The sequence below is a fragment of the Euphorbia lathyris genome, chromosome 7 (genome assembly GCF_963576675.1).
Source record: "Euphorbia lathyris chromosome 7, ddEupLath1.1, whole genome shotgun sequence".
Classification (NCBI taxonomy): Eukaryota; Viridiplantae; Streptophyta; class Magnoliopsida; order Malpighiales; family Euphorbiaceae; genus Euphorbia; species Euphorbia lathyris.
In genome coordinates this window covers 57,059,960-57,076,796 of record NC_088916.1, presented here as the reverse complement: position 1 = coordinate 57,076,796, position 16,837 = coordinate 57,059,960, and the positions used below count along the sequence as shown (strand labels likewise).

The 16,837-nt window shown below is 41.8% G+C and overlaps 1 pseudogene; it reads left to right on the top strand.

The window, feature by feature from the left end:
• LOC136235913 (phosphatidylinositol/phosphatidylcholine transfer protein SFH8-like) overlaps window positions 1–16,837 on the top strand; it is an 89,143-nt pseudogene that overhangs the window by 44,291 nt on the left and 28,015 nt on the right.

Sequence of the window (16,837 nt, the reverse complement as noted above, 5' to 3'; positions counted from 1 at the left end):
GGTTGTATGAGCGGAGGAAGTATTGGCAACAAAAACCGATTTTTTCTTCCCAACATCAGCCTGATTCAGTTCCAGTGAAACAGGAACCCCATCCATCTGGGTATTTCAAGAAGTTATACAAGGCAGAAATGGAAGAAAGGAGGGCCAAGAATTTGTGCTTTAATTGTGATGAACGATTCTCACCGGCACACCGATGTAAGAAATTATTTTGGATTGAAGGATTAGAGGAATCAGAATTTGAAGCGGAAGAAACAGAAGGGGTACAATCGATTGAAGAACCTAAGGTTTCCATCCACGCCATTACTGGAAACCATGATGCAGGTTAAGGGTTCGTTGAGCAATCACCCTCTCCATTTTAATCGATTTCGGCCGCACTCATAATTTTTTGGATGTAACGCTGGCAGATTCTTTGGGTTTGAAGCCGCAAAATTGGAAGAAAAATATTGTTGTTACAGTGGCCAATGGAGAGTGGATACAGAGTACATGTTTTTTGCATTTCAATGGTTTTATCTCCAGCGGATGCTTCTTGGGAGGATGTTGTTCATATGACTCAACAATTCCCTAACTCCTCGCTTGGGGACAAGCTCGTTTTCGAGGAGGAGAGTGATGTTATGGATCCAAAGCAACCCAAACCTTTGCAAGTTTATAAACAGTTCTCACATGGCAGAAAGAAGAAGTTTGGTTAATTAATTTTCAGTTATTTGTGTCTATATTTCAGTTTGCAGGCAGTTTCTTTATAATAACTGTAAATAAGCAGTTTCCTTGTAACAACTGTAAACAAGCAGTTATGTGTGTTTTGGGTTGAATTAAATGCAGATGAACAAAGGAAGAATACCTAAGTTCCATTTCATCAAGTAAAATTCAGAGATCTGAGGTTCTCTCTTTAATTGATCCTCAATATTTAGAATCATAGGTTATAAAGGCAGAAAACCTAAGAAGAAGAAGGTAGAGTTACCTGGTTCTAGACCCATAAGTAGATCACTAACTCGGGACCATAACAACTTGGTATCAGAAAGAGACAGGAGTTTTGGACGACATAAGGGGATTACAACAACAATTCGAAGCCTTCATGGCACGATATCAGGAAGATCAAGCGAGACAAGAGGCAAATCAGGCACGACAGGAGGCTAGATTAAACGACTTGGCAAACGAGGTCGCTTCAGCTTCAGCTCGCTCCGAGGGACGCTACAATGAAGAGACCAGTGCTAACAGAGGTCACAGAGATCGTGATCAGAATAGAAGTACAGGAACTTCGTGCAAACCCAAAATCGAAGACCCACTTCCTTGGTTGAGTCGTTGCGATTACTATTTTCGCCACCAAAACATTCCGGAAGAGGAGAGGATCGGAACGGTAGCCGCACATTTGGATGGAGACGCCCAATTTTGGTTCCTGAAATTGGACAGGGACAAACCGAATTTGCAGTGGGATGAATTCAAAAACCTCTGTCATCTTCATTTTGGTCCCATATCTCATGGCAACAATTTGGAGGAATTGTCGAAATTACGCCAGACTAGTTCTGTGGAGGCTTATCAGCGCAAGTTTGAACAGTTATCGGCGCAAACCACGAGTTTGTCTCCTACACAGGAAATTCAGATTTTTATTAGTGGGTTGCAAGAATATATAGCAGTCGAAGTCGAATTGCATGAACCTACTACCCTTACTGCAGCGATGAATTACGCCAGGTTGTGTGAGCGGAGGAAGTATTGGCAACAAAAACCGATTTTTTCTTCCCAACATCAGCCTGATTCAGTTCCAGTGAAACAGGAACCCCATCCATCTGGGTATTTCAAGAAGTTATACAAGGCAGAAATGGAAGAAAGGAGGGCCAAGAATTTGTGCTTTAATTGTGATGAACGATTCTCACCGGCACACCGATGTAAGAAATTATTTTGGATTGAAGGATTAGAGGAATCGGAATTTGAAGCGGAAGAAACAGAAGGGGTACAACCGATTGAAGAACCTAAGGTTTCCATCCACGCCATTACTGGAAACCATGATGCAGGTTAAGGGTTCTTTGAACAATCACCCTCTCCATTTTAATCGATTTCGGCCGCACTCATAATTTTTTGGATGTAACGCTGGCAGATTCTTTGGGTTTGAAGCCGCAAAATTGGAAGAAAAATATTGTTGTTACAGTGGCCAATGGAGAGTGGATACAGAGTACATGTTTTTTACATTTCAATGGTTTTATCTCCAGCGGATGCTTCTTGGGAGGATGTTGTTCATATGACTCAACAATTCCCTAACTCCTCGCTTGGGGACAAGCTCGTTTTCGAGGAGGAGAGTGATGTTATGGATCCAAAGCAACCCAAACCTTTGCAAGTTTATAAACAGTTCTCACATGGCAGAAAGAAGAAGTTTGTTAATTAATTTTCAGTTATTTGTGTCTATATTTCAGTTTGCAGGCAGTTTCTTTATAATAACTGTAAATAAGCAGTTTCCTTGTAATAACTGTAAACAAGCAGTTATGTGTGTTTTGGGTTGAATTAAATGCAGATGAACAAAGGAAGAATACCTAAGTTCCATTTCATCAAGTAAAATTTAGAGATCTGAGGTTCTCTCTTTAATTGATCCTCAATATTTAGAATCATAGGTTCTAAAGGCAGAAAACCTAAGAAGAAGAAGGTAGAGTTACCTGGTTCTAGACCCATAAGTAGATCACTAACTCGGGACCATAACAACTTGGTATCAGAAAGAGACAGGAGTTTTGGGCGACATAAGGGGATTACAACAACAATTCGAAGCCTTCATGGCACGATATCAGGAAGATCAAGCGAGACAAGAGGCAAATCAGGCACGACAGGAGGCTAGATTAAACGACTTGGCAAACGAGGTCGCTTCAGATTCAGCTCGCTCCGAGGGACGCTACAATGAAGAGACCAGTGCTAACAGAGGTCACAGAGATCGTGATCAGAATAGAAGTACAGGAACTTCGCGCAAACCCAAAATCGAAGACCCACTTCCTTGGTTGAGTCGCTGCGATTACTATTTTCGCCACCAAAACATTCCGGAAGAGGAGAGGATCGGAACGGTAGCCGCACATTTGGATGGAGACGCCCAATTTTGGTTCCTGAAATTGGACAGGGACAAACCGAATTTGCAGTGGGATGAATTCAAAAACCTCTGTCAGCTTCGTTTTGGTCCCATATCTCATGGCAACAATTTGGAGGAATTGTCGAAATTGCGCCAGACTAGTTCTGTGGAGGCTTATCAGCGCAAGTTTGAACAGTTATCGGCGCGAACCACGAGTTTGTCTCCTACACAGGAAATTCAGATTTTTATTAGTGGGTTGCAAGAATATATAGCAGTCGAAGTCGAATTGCATGAACCTACTACCCTTACTGCAGCGATGAATTACGCCAGGTTGTATGAGCGGAGGAAGTATTGGCAACAAAAACCGATTTTTTCTTCCCAACATCAGCCTGATTCAGTTCCAGTGAAACAGGAACCCAATCCATCTGGGTATTTCAAGAAGTTATACAAGGCAGAAATGGAAGAAAGGAGGGCCAAGAATTTGTGCTTTAATTGTGATGAACGATTCTCACCGGCACACCGATGTAAGAAATTATTTTGGATTGAAGGATTAGAGGAATCGGAATTTGAAGCGGAAGAAACAGAAGGGGTACAATCGATTGAAGAACCTAAGGTTTCCATCCACGCCATTACTGGAAACCATGATGCAGGTTAAGGGTTCGTTGAGCAATCACCCTCTCCATTTTAATCGATTTCGGCCGCACTCATAATTTTTTGGATGTAACGCTGGCAGATTCTTTGGGTTTGAAGCTGCAAAATTGGAAGAAAAATATTGTTGTTACAGTGGCCAATGGAGAGTGGATACAGAGTACATGTTTTTTGCATTTCAATGGTTTTATCTCCAGCGGATGCTTCTTGGGAGGATGTTGTTCATATGACTCAACAATTCCCTAACTCCTCGCTTGGGGACAAGCTCGTTTTCGAGGAGGAGAGTGATGTTATGGATCCAAAGCAACCCAAACCTTTGCAAGTTTATAAACAGTTCTCACATGGCAGAAAGAAGAAGTTTGTTAATTAATTTTCAGTTATTTGTGTCTATATTTCAGTTTGCAGGAAGTTTCTTTATAATAACTGTAAATAAGCAGTTTCCTTGTAATAACTGTAAACAAGCAGTTATGTGTGTTTTGGGTTGAATTAAATGCAGATGAACAAAGGAAGAATACCTAAGTTCCATTTCATCAAGTAAAATTTAGAGATCTGAGGTTCTCTCTTTAATTGATCCTCAATATTTAGAATCATAGGTTCTAAAGGCAGAAAACCTAAGAAGAAGAAGGTAGAGTTACCTGGTTCTAGACCCATAAGTAGATCACTAACTCGGGACCATAACAACTTGGTATCAGAAAGAGACAGGAGTTTTGGGCGACATAAGGGGATTACAACAACAATTCGAAGCCTTCATGGCACGATATCAGGAAGATCAAGCGAGACAAGAGGCAAATCAGGCACGACAGGAGGCTAGATTAAACGACTTGGCAAACGAGGTCGCTTCAGATTCAGCTCGCTCCGAGGGACGCTACAATGAAGAGACCAGTGCTAACAGAGGTCACAGAGATCGTGATCAGAATAGAAGTACAGGAACTTCGCGCAAACCCAAAATCGAAGACCCACTTCCTTGGTTGAGTCGCTGCGATTACTATTTTCGCCACCAAAACATTCCGGAAGAGGAGAGGATCGGAACGGTAGCCGCACATTTGGATGGAGACGCCCAATTTTGGTTCCTGAAATTGGACAGGGACAAACCGAATTTGCAGTGGGATGAATTCAAAAACCTCTGTCAGCTTCGTTTTGGTCCCATATCTCATGGCAACAATTTGGAGGAATTGTCGAAATTGCGCCAGACTAGTTCTGTGGAGGCTTATCAGCGCAAGTTTGAACAGTTATCGGCGCGAACCACGAGTTTGTCTCCTACACAGGAAATTCAGATTTTTATTAGTGGGTTGCAAGAATATATAGCAGTCGAAGTCGAATTGCATGAACCTACTACCCTTACTGCAGCGATGAATTACGCCAGGTTGTATGAGCGGAGGAAGTATTGGCAACAAAAACCGATTTTTTCTTCCCAACATCAGCCTGATTCAGTTCCAGTGAAACAGGAACCCAATCCATCTGGGTATTTCAAGAAGTTATACAAGGCAGAAATGGAAGAAAGGAGGGCCAAGAATTTGTGCTTTAATTGTGATGAACGATTCTCACCGGCACACCGATGTAAGAAATTATTTTGGATTGAAGGATTAGAGGAATCGGAATTTGAAGCGGAAGAAACAGAAGGGGTACAATCGATTGAAGAACCTAAGGTTTCCATCCACGCCATTACTGGAAACCATGATGCAGGTTAAGGGTTCGTTGAGCAATCACCCTCTCCATTTTAATCGATTTCGGCCGCACTCATAATTTTTTGGATGTAACGCTGGCAGATTCTTTGGGTTTGAAGCTGCAAAATTGGAAGAAAAATATTGTTGTTACAGTGGCCAATGGAGAGTGGATACAGAGTACATGTTTTTTGCATTTCAATGGTTTTATCTCCAGCGGATGCTTCTTGGGAGGATGTTGTTCATATGACTCAACAATTCCCTAACTCCTCGCTTGGGGACAAGCTCGTTTTCGAGGAGGAGAGTGATGTTATGGATCCAAAGCAACCCAAACCTTTGCAAGTTTATAAACAGTTCTCACATGGCAGAAAGAAGAAGTTTGTTAATTAATTTTCAGTTATTTGTGTCTATATTTCAGTTTGCAGGAAGTTTCTTTATAATAACTGTAAATAAGCAGTTTCCTTGTAATAACTGTAAACAAGCAGTTATGTGTGTTTTGGGTTGAATTAAATGCAGATGAACAAAGGAAGAATACCTAAGTTCCATTTCATCAAGTAAAATTTAGAGATCTGAGGTTCTCTCTTTAATTGATCCTCAATATTTAGAATCATAGGTTCTAAAGGCAGAAAACCTAAGAAGAAGAAGGTAGAGTTACCTGGTTCTAGACCCATAAGTAGATCACTAACTCGGGACCATAACAACTTGGTATCAGAAAGAGACAGGAGTTTTGGGCGACATAAGGGGATTACAACAACAATTCGAAGCCTTCATGGCACGATATCAGGAAGATCAAGCGAGACAAGAGGCAAATCAGGCACGACAGGAGGCTAGATTAAACGACTTGGCAAACGAGGTCGCTTCAGATTCAGCTCGCTCCGAGGGACGCTACAATGAAGAGACCAGTGCTAACAGAGGTCACAGAGATCGTGATCAGAATAGAAGTACAGGAACTTCGCGCAAACCCAAAATCGAAGACCCACTTCCTTGGTTGAGTCGCTGCGATTACTATTTTCGCCACCAAAACATTCCGGAAGAGGAGAGGATCGGAATGGTAGCCGCACATTTGGATGGAGACGCCCAATTTTGGTTCTTGAAATTGGACAGGGACAAACCGAATTTGCAGTGGGATGAATTCAAAAACCTCTGTCATCTTCGTTTTGGTCCCATATCTCATGGCAACAATTTGGAGGAATTGTCGAAATTGCGCCAGACTAGTTCTGTGGAGGCTTATCAGCGCAAGTTTGAACAGTTATCGGCGCGAACCACGAGTTTGTCTCCTACACAGGAAATTCAGATTTTTATTAGTGGGTTGCAAGAATATATAGCAGTCGAAGTCGAATTGCATGAACCTACTACCCTTACTGCAGCGATGAATTACGCCAGGTTGTATGAGCGGAGGAAGTATTGGCAACAAAAACCGATTTTTTCTTCCCAACATCAGCCTGATTCAGTTCCAGTGAAACAGGAACCCAATCCATCTGGGTATTTCAAGAAGTTATACAAGGCAGAAATGGAAGAAAGGAGGGCCAAGAATTTGTGCTTTAATTGTGATGAACGATTCTCACCGGCACACCGATGTAAGAAATTATTTTGGATTGAAGGATTAGAGGAATCGGAATTTGAAGCGGAAGAAACAGAAGGGGTACAATCGATTGAAGAACCTAAGGTTTCCATCCACGCCATTACTGGAAACCATGATGCAGGTTAAGGGTTCGTTGAGCAATCACCCTCTCCATTTTAATCGATTTCGGCCGCACTCATAATTTTTTGGATGTAACGCTGGCAGATTCTTTGGGTTTGAAGCTGCAAAATTGGAAGAAAAATATTGTTGTTACAGTGGCCAATGGAGAGTGGATACAGAGTACATGTTTTTTGCATTTCAATGGTTTTATCTCCAGCGGATGCTTCTTGGGAGGATGTTGTTCATATGACTCAACAATTCCCTAACTCCTCGCTTGGGGACATGCTCGTTTTCGAGGAGGAGAGTGATGTTATGGATCCAAAGCAACCCAAACCTTTGCAAGTTTATAAACAGTTCTCACATGGCAGAAAGAAGAAGTTTGTTAATTAATTTTCAGTTATTTATGTCTATATTTCAGTTTGCAGGCAGTTTCTTTATAATAACTGTAAATAAGCAGTTTCCTTGTAATAACTGTAAACAAGCAGTTATGTGTGTTTTGGGTTGAATTAAATGCAGATGAACAAAGGAAGAATACCTAAGTTCCATTTCATCAAGTAAAATTCAGAGATCTGAGGTTCTCTCTTTAATTGATCCTCAATATTTAGAATCATAGGTTCTAAAGGCAGAAAACCTAAGAAGAAGAAGGTAGAGTTACCTGGTTCTAGACCCATAAGTAGATCACTAACTCGGGACCATAACAACTTGGTATCAGAAAGAGACAGGAGTTTTGGGCGACATAAGGGGATTAGAACAACAATTCGAAGCCTTCATGGCACGATATCAGGAAGATCAAGCGAGACAAGAGGCAAATCAGGCACGACAGGAGGCTAGATTAAACGACTTGGCAAACGAGGTCGCTTCAGCTTCAGCTCGCTCCGAGGGACGCTACAATGAAGAGACCAGTGCTAACAGAGGTCACAGAGATCGTGATCAGAATAGAAGTACAGGAACTTCGTGCAAACCCAAAATCGAAGACCCACTTCCTTGGTTGAGTCGTTGCGATTACTATTTTCGCCACCAAAACATTCCGGAAGAGGAGAGGATCGGAACGGTAGCCGCACATTTGGATGGAGACGCCCAATTTTGGTTCCTGAAATTGGATAGGGACAAACCGAATTTGCAGTGGGATGAATTCAAAAACCTCTGTCATCTTCATTTTGGTCCCATATCTCATGGCAACAATTTGGAGGAATTGTCGAAATTGCGCCAGACTAGTTCTGTGGAGGCTTATCAGCGCAAGTTTGAACAGTTATCGGCGCGAACCACGAGTTTGTCTCCTACACAGGAAATTCAGATTTTTATTAGTGGGTTGCAAGAATATATAGCAGTCGAAGTCGAATTGCATGAACCTACTACCCTTACTGCAGCGATGAATTACGCCATGTTGTATGAGCGGAGGAAGTATTGGCAACAAAAACCGATTTTTTCTTCCCAACATCAGCCTGATTCAGTTCCAGTGAAACAGGAACCCCATCCATCTGGGTATTTCAAGAAGTTATACAAGGCAGAAATGGAAGAAAGGAGGGCCAAGAATTTGTGCTTTAATTGTGATGAACGATTCTCACCGGCACACCGATGTAAGAAATTATTTTGGATTGAAGGATTAGAGGAATCGGAATTTGAAGCGGAAGAAACAGAAGGGGTACAATCGATTGAAGAACCTAAGGTTTCCATCCACGCCATTACTGGAAACCATGATGCAGGTTAAGGGTTCGTTGAGCAATCACCCTCTCCATTTTAATCGATTTCGGCCGCACTCATAATTTTTTGGATGTAACGCTGGCAGATTCTTTGGGTTTGAAGCTGCAAAATTGGAAGAAAAATATTGTTGTTACAGTGGCCAATGGAGAGTGGATACAGAGTACATGTTTTTTGCATTTCAATGGTTTTATCTCCAGCGGATGCTTCTTGGGAGGATGTTGTTCATATGACTCAACAATTCCCTAACTCCTCGCTTGGGGACAAGCTCGTTTTCGAGGAGGAGAGTGATGTTATGGATCCAAAGCAACCCAAACCTTTGCAAGTTTATAAACAGTTCTCACATGGCAGAAAGAAGAAGTTTGTTAATTAATTTTCAGTTATTTATGTCTATATTTCAGTTTGCAGGCAGTTTCTTTATAATAACTGTAAATAAGCAGTTTCCTTGTAATAACTGTAAACAAGCAGTTATGTGTGTTTTGGGTTGAATTAAATGCAGATGAACAAAGGAAGAATACCTAAGTTCCATTTCATCAAGTAAAATTCAGAGATCTGAGGTTCTCTCTTTAATTGATCCTCAATATTTAGAATCATAGGTTCTAAAGGCAGAAAACCTAAGAAGAAGAAGGTAGAGTTACCTGGTTCTAGACCCATAACTAGATCACTAACTCGGGACCATAACAACTTGGTATCAGAAAGAGACAGGAGTTTTGGGCGACATAAGGGGATTACAACAACAATTCGAAGCCTTCATGGCACGATATCAGGAAGATCAAGCGAGACAAGAGGCAAATCAGGCACGACAGGAGGCTAGATTAAACGACTTGGCAAACGAGGTCGCTTCAGCTTCAGCTCGCTCCGAGGGACGCTACAATGAAGAGACCAGTGCTAACAGAGGTCACAGAGATCGTGATCAGAATAGAAGTACAGGAACTTCGTGCAAACCCAAAATCGAAGACCGACTTCCTTGGTTGAGTCGTTGCGATTACTATTTTCGCCACCAAAACATTCCGGAAGAGGAGAGGATCGGAACGGTAGCCGCACATTTGGATGGAGACGCCCAATTTTGGTTCCTAAAATTGGACAGGGACAAACCGAATTTGCAGTGGGATGAATTCAAAAACCTCTGTCATCTTCATTTTGGTCCCATATCTCATGGCAACAATTTGGAGGAATTGTCGAAATTGCGCCAGACTAGTTCTGTGGAGGCTTATCAGCGCAAGTTTGAACAGTTATCGGCGCGAACCACGAGTTTGTCTCCTACACAGGAAATTCAGATTTTTATTAGTGGGTTGCAAGAATATATAGCAGTCGAAGTCGAATTGCATGAACCTACTACCCTTACTGCAGCGATGAATTACGCCAGGTTGTATGAGCGGAGGAAGTATTGGCAACAAAAACCGATTTTTTCTTCCCAACATCAGCCTGATTCAGTTCCAGTGAAACAGGAACCCCATCCATCTGGGTATTTCAAGAAGTTATACAAGGCAGAAATGGAAGAAAGGAGGGCCAAGAATTTGTGCTTTAATTGTGATGAACGATTCTCACCGGCACACCGATGTAAGAAATTATTTTGGATTGAAGGATTAGAGGAATCAGAATTTGAAGCGGAAGAAACAGAAAGGGTACAATCGATTGAAGAACCTAAGGTTTCCATCCACGCCATTACTGGAAACCATGATGCAGGTTAAGGGTTCGTTGAGCAATCACCCTCTCCATTTTAATCGATTTCGGCCGCACTCATAATTTTTTGGATGTAACGCTGGCAGATTCTTTGGGTTTGAAGCCGCAAAATTGGAAGAAAAATATTGTTGTTACAGTGGCCAATGGAGAGTGGATACAGAGTACATGTTTTTTACATTTCAATGGTTTTATCTCCAGCGGATGCTTCTTGGGAGGATGTTGTTCATATGACTCAACAATTCCCTAACTCCTCGCTTGGGGACAAGCTCGTTTTCGAGGAGGAGAGTGATGTTATGGATCCAAAGGAACCCAAACCTTTGCAAGTTTATAAACAGTTCTCACATGGCAGAAAGAAGAAGTTTGTTAATTAATTTTCAGTTATTTGTGTCTATATTTCAGTTTGCAGGCAGTTTCTTTATAATAACTGTAAATAAGCAGTTTCCTTGTAATAACTGTAAACAAGCAGTTATGTGTGTTTTGGGTTGAATTAAATGCAGATGAACAAAGGAAGAATACCTAAGTTCCATTTCATCAAGTAAAATTCAGAGATCTGAGGTTCTCTCTTTAATTGATCCTCAATATTTAGAATCATAGGTTCTAAAGGCAGAAAACCTAAGAAGAAGAAGGTAGAGTTACCTGGTTCTAGACCCATAAGTAGATCACTAACTCGGGACCATAACAACTTGGTATCAGAAAGAGACAGGAGTTTTGGGCGACATAAGGGGATTACAACAACAATTCGAAGCCTTCATGGCACGATATCAGGAAGATCAAGCGAGACAAGAGGCAAATCAGGCACGACAGGAGGCTAGATTAAACGACTTGGCAAACGAGGTCGCTTCAAATTCAGCTCGCTCCGAGGTACGCTACAATGAAGAGACCAGTGCTAACAGAGGTCACAGAGATCGTGATCAGAATAGAAGTACAGGAACTTCGCGCAAACCCAAAATCGAAGACCCACTTCCTTGGTTGAGTCGCTGCGATTACTATTTTCGCCACCAAAACATTCCGGAAGAGGAGAGGATCGGAACGGTAGCCGCACATTTGGATGGAGACGCCCAATTTTGGTTCCTGAAATTGGACAGGGACAAACCGAAATTGCAGTGGGATGAATTCAAAAACCTCTGTCATCTTCGTTTTGGTCCCATATCTCATGGCAACAATTTGGAGGAATTGTCGAAATTGCGCCAGACTAGTTCTGTGGAGGCTTATCAGCGCAAGTTTGAACAGTTATCGGCGCGAACCACGAGTTTGTCTCCTACACAGGAAACTCAGATTTTTATTAGTGGGTTGCAAGAATATATAGCAGTCGAAGTCGAATTGCATGAACCTACTACCCTTACTGCAGCGATGAACTACGCCAGGTTGTATGAGCGGAGGAAGTATTGGCAACAAAAACCGATTTTTTCTTTCCAACATCAGCCTGATTCAGTTCCAGTGAAACAGGAACCCCATCCATCTGGGTATATCAAGAAGTTATCCAAGGCAGAAATGGAAGAAAGGAGGGCCAAGAATTTGTGCTTTAATTGTGATGAACGATTCTCACCGGCACACCGATGTAAGAAATTATTTTGGATTGAAGGATTAGAGGAATCGGAATTTGAAGCGGAAGAAACAGAAGGGGTACAACCGATTGAAGAACCTAAGGTTTCCATCCACGCCATTACTGGAAACCATGATGCAGGTTAAGGGTTCTTTGAGCAATCACCCTCTCCATTTTAATCAATTTCGGCCGCACTCATAATTTTTTGGATGTAACGCTGGCAGATTCTTTGGGTTTGAAGCCGCAAAATTGGAAGAAAAATATTGTTGTTACAGTGGCCAATGGAGAGTGGATACAGAGTACATGTTTTTTGCATTTCAATGGTTTTATCTCCAGCGGATGCTTCTTGGGAGGATGTTGTTCATATGACTCAACAATTCCCTAACTCCTCGCTTGGGGACAAGCTCGTTTTCGAGGAGGAGAGTGATGTTATGGATCCAAAGCAACCCAAACCTTTGCAAGTTTATAAACAGTTCTCACATGGCAGAAAGAAGAAGTTTGTTAATTAATTTTCAGTTATTTGTGTCTATATTTCAGTTTGCAGGCAGTTTCTTTATAATAACTGTAAATTAGCAGTTTCCTTGTAATAACTGTAAACAAGCAGTTATGTGTGTTTTGGGTTGAATTAAATGCAGATGAACAAAGGAAGAATACCTAAGTTCCATTTCATCAAGTAAAATTCAGAGATCTGAGGTTCTCTCTTTAATTGATCCTCAATATTTAGAATCATAGGTTCTAAAGGCAGAAAACCTAAGAAGAAGAAGGTAGAGTTACCTGGTTCTAGACCCATAACTAGATCACTAACTCGGGACTATAACAACTTGGTATCAGAAAGAGACAGGAGTTTTGGGCGACATAAGGGGATTACAACAACAATTCGAAGCCTTCATGGCACGATATCAGGAAGATCAAGCGAGACAAGAGGCAAATCAGGCACGACAGGAGGATAGATTAAACGACTTGGCAAACGAGGTCGCTTCAGCTTCAGCTCGCTCCGAGGGACGCTACAATGAAGAGACCAGTGCTATAAGAGGTCACAGAGATCGTGATCAGAATAGAAGTACAGGAACTTCGTGCAAACCCAAAATCGAAGACCCACTTCCTTGGTTGAGTCGCTGCGATTACTATTTTCGCCACCAAAACATTCCGGAAGAGGAGAGGATCGGAACGGTAGCCGCACATTTGGATGGAGACGCCCAATTTTGGTTCCTGAAATTGGATAGGGACAAACCGAATTTGCAGTGGGATGAATTCAAAAACCTCTGTCATCTTCGTTTTGGTCCCATATCTCATGGTAATAATTTGGAGGAATTGTCGAAATTGCGCCAGACTAGTTCTGTGGAGGCTTATCAGCGCAAGTTTGAACAGTTATCGGCGCGAACCACGAGTTTGTCTCCTACACAGGAAATTCAGATTTTTATTAGTGGGTTGCAAGAATATATAGCAGTCGAAGTCGAATTTCATGAACCTACTACCCTTACTGCAGCGATGAATTACGCCAGGTTGTATGAGCGGAGGAAGTATTGGCAACAAAAACCGATTTTTTCTTCCCAACATCAGCCTGATTCAGTTCCAGTGAAACAGGAACCCCATCCATCTGGGTATTTCAAGAAGTTATCCAAGGCAGAAATGGAAGAAAGGAGGGCCAAGAATTTGTGCTTTAATTGTGATGAACGATTCTCACCGGCACACCGATGTAAGAAATTATTTTGGATTGAAGGATTACAGGAATCGGAATTTGAAGCGGAAGAAACAGAAGGGGTACAACCGATTGAAGAACCTAAGGTTTCCATCCACGCCATTACTGGAAACCATGATGCAGGTTAAGGGTTCTTTGAGCAATCACACTCTCCATTTTAATCGATTTCGGCCGCACTCATAATTTTTTGGATGTAACGCTGGCAGATTCTTTGGGTTTGAAGCCGCAAAATTGGAGGAAAAATATTGTTGTTACAGTGGCCAATGGAGAGTGGATACAGAGTACATGTTTTTTGCATTTCAATGGTTTTATCTCCAGCGGATGCTTCTTGGGAGGATGTTGTTCATATGACTCAACAATTCCCTAACTCCTCGCTTGGGGACAAGCTCGTTTTCGAGGAGGAGAGTGATGTTATGGATCCAAAGCAACCCAAACCTTTGCAAGTTTATAAACAGTTCTCACATGGCAGAAAGAAGAAGTTTGTTAATTAATTTTCAGTTATTTGTGTCTATATTTCAGTTTGCAGGCAGTTTCTTTATAATAACTGTAAATAAGCAGTTTCCTTGTAATAACTGTAAACAAGCAGTTATATGTGTTTTGGGTTGAATTAAATGCAGATGAACAAAGGAAGAATACCTAAGTTCCATTTCATCAAGTAAAATTCAGAGATCTGAGGTTCTCTCTTTAATTAATCCTCAATATTTAGAATCATAGGTTCTAAAGGCAGAAAACCTAAGAAGAAGAAGGTAGAGTTACCTGGTTCTAGACCCATAACTAGATCACTAACTCGGGACCATAACAACTTGGTATCAGAAAGAGACAGGAGTTTTGGGCGACATAAGGGGATTACAACAACAATTCGAAGCCTTCATGGCACGATATCAGGAAGATCAAGCGAGACAAGAGGCAAATCAGGCACGACAGGAGGATAGATTAAAAGACTTGGCAAACGAGGTCGCTTCAGCTTCAGCTCGCTCCGAGGGACGCTACAATAAAGAGACCAGTGCTAACAGAGGTCACAGAGATCGTGATCAGAATAGAAAAACAGGAACTTCGTGCAAACCCAAAATCGAAGACCCACTTCTTTGGTTGTGTCGCTGCGATTACTATTTTCGCCACCAAAACATTCCGAAAGAGGAGAGGATCGGAACGGTAGCCGTACATTTGGATGGAGACGCGCAATTTTGGTTCCTGAAATTGGACAGGGACAAACCGAATTTGCAGTGGGATGAATTCAAAAACCTCTGTCATCTTCGTTTTGGTCCCATATCTCATGGTAACAATTTGGAGGAATTGTCAAAATTGCACCAGACTAGTTCTGTGGAGGCTTATCAGCGCAAGTTTGAACAGTTATCGGCGCGAACCACAAGGTTGTCTCCTACACAGGAAATTCAGATTTTTATTAGTGGGTTGCAAGAATATATAGCAGTCGAAGTCGAATTGCATGAACCTACTACCCTTACTACAGCGATGAATTACGCCAGGTTGTATGAGCGGAGGAAGTATTGGCAACAAAAACCGATTTTTTCTTCCCAACATCAGCCTGATTCAGTTCCAGTGAAACAGGAACCCCATCCATCTGGGTATTTCAAGAAGTTATCCAAGGCAGAAATGGAAGAAAGGAGGGTCAAGAATTTGTGATTTAATTGTGATGAACTATTCTCACCGGCACACCGATGTAAGAAATTATTTTGGATTGAAGGATTAGAGGAATCGGAATTTGAAGCGGAAGAAACAGAAGGGGTACAACCGATTGAAGAACCTAAGGTTTCCATCCACGCCATTACTGGAAACCATGATGCAGGTTAAGGGTTCTTTGAGCAATCACCCTCTCCATTTTAATCGATTTCGGCCGCACTTATAATTTTTTGGATGTAACGCTGGCAGATTCTTTGGGTTTGAAGCTGCAAAATTGGAAGAAAAATATTGTTGTTACAGTGGCCAATGGAGAGTGGATACAGAGTACATGTTTTTTTCATTTCAATGGTTTTATCTCCAGCGGATGCTTCTTGGGAGGATGTTGTTCATATGACTCAACAATTCCCTAACTTCTCGCTTGGGGACAAGCTCGTTTTCGAGGAGGAGAGTGATGTTATGGATCCAAAGCAACCCAAACCTTTGCAAGTTTATAAACAGTTCTCACATGGCAGAAAGAAGAAGTTTGTTAATTAATTTTCAGTTATTTGTGTCTATATTTCAGTTTGCAGGCAGTTTCTTTATAATAACTGTAAATTAGCAGTTTCCTTGTAATAACTGTAAACAAGCAGTTATGTGTGTTTTGGGTTGAATTAAATGCAGATGAACAAAGGAAGAATACCTAAGTTCCATTTCATCAAGTAAAATTCAGAGATCTGAGGTTCTCTCTTTAATTGATCCTCAATATTTAGAATCATAGGTTCTAAAGGCAGAAAACCTAAGAAGAAGAAGGTAGAGTTACCTGGTTCTAGACCCATAACTAGATCACTAACTCGGGACCATAACAACTTGGTATCAGAAAGAGACAGGAGTTTTGGGCGACATAAAGGGATTACAACAACAATTCGAAGCCTTCATGGCACGATATCAGGAAGATCAAGCGAGACAAGAGGCAAATCAGGCACGACAGGAGGCTAGATTAAACGACTTGGCAAACGAGGTCGCTTCAGCTTCAGCTCGCTCCGAGGGACGCTACAATGAAGAGACCAGTGCTAACAGAGGTCACAGAGATCGTGATCAGAATAGAAGTACATGAACTTCGCGCAAACCCAAAATCGAAGACCCACTTCCTTGGTTGAGTCGCTGCGATTACTATTTTCGCCACCAAAACATTCCGGAAGAGGAGAGGATCGGAACGGTAGCCGCACATTTGGATGGAGACGCCCAATTTTGGTTCCTAAAATTGGACAGGGACAAACCGAATTTGCAGTGGGATGAATTCAAAAACCTCTGTCATCTTCGTTTTGGTCCCATATCTCATGGCAACAATTTGGAGGAATTGTCTAAATTGCGCCAGACTAGTTCTGTGGAGGCTTATCAGCGCAAGTTTGAACAGTTATCGACGCGAACCACGAGTTTGTCTCCTACACAGGAAATTCAGACTTTTATTAGTGGGTTGCAAGAATATATAGCAGTCGTAGTCGAATTGCATGAACCTACTACCCTTACTGCAGCGATGAATTACGCCAGGTTGTATGAGCGGAGGAAGTATTGG